Genomic DNA, 1,095 nt, shown 5'->3' with positions numbered 1-1,095 from the left:
AGATTTGAAGTCTGTAATGATGAGATTGACGTCATTGTCATCTCCATCATCTCCTTCGGCTGCGAGATGAGCCTCATGCTCTCTTATATCTTTTATACACCTTGCATTGTGCAGCTTTTGTTTTTCCACTCGCATTTTAGTGCTTAAACCAATGCTCTGAAGATCCACATCTATAGCATTACCTCACCTATTAATTGAGATGCACCTTGTGCATTAGGACATCCTCCATGGATCCCACGTTGACCAATGTTGCCACGTGTCTACGTATCTCGTGGTTTTCCTTACTCTGTAGGGCGGTTGTATGGACCCACACATCCATTTTGTTATCCCCTAACTTTTAGGGTTCCACTCCTTGCGCCCTTCTTTTGGTGCGCTATTATAATTCGCCTCGTGAACGCTCTTAGTTCCAACGGGCCTTTGAATTATGGTTTTTCACGAGTATGTTGTCAACTTACTCAGTAAATGACATAAGTTGATGAAACCTCATAATCCATCTAGCATTGCTCACAAGCCTAGTGCTGAGACGGGGAAGGTTGAGAGGATTTCTCAATTAATTCATATTCTGTGAGCTCTACTCCACAAGATCTCATTAGTAGTGAGGTGATTCTTGACTTTATTCACCCATCGGTGATAACAAATGTCATTTGTATCTGGTTTAGTGAAGTCGGGTTTTTGCACGTTTGCATTCGACATTCAAAGGTGAAGGAGAATAGATTAGTTTCGGAGTAAAAACTTCCACGACAACTAATGTAAGATTTCCGAGCCTTAATCCTTCCAAGAAATAGATTTCCAAGAATATTTTGGATTAGACCAAACAATGATGTTTTAATATGGTCACAATTTGGTGCTTACGGACGCTCTTAGTCCGAGCATTATGAACACTCTTAGTTCATACGAACGCTCTTAGTTCGTTTATTATGAACACTCTTAGTTCATTGATTACGAACGCTCTTAGTTCGTTAAGCGTGAATCCCCACAATTCCACTTATCAATTAATCGAACCTATGTTCGTATATTTCAAAACCTGCAGCAAATAATGGAATTTAAAAGACAAAAAATGCAGGAACTTTAATCACAAAACTTACTTGGCAATTT

Source organism: Rosa rugosa, chromosome 2 (genome assembly GCF_958449725.1).
Source record: "Rosa rugosa chromosome 2, drRosRugo1.1, whole genome shotgun sequence".
NCBI classification, from domain to species: domain Eukaryota; kingdom Viridiplantae; phylum Streptophyta; class Magnoliopsida; order Rosales; family Rosaceae; genus Rosa; species Rosa rugosa.
This window is presented reverse-complemented; position numbering follows the sequence as displayed.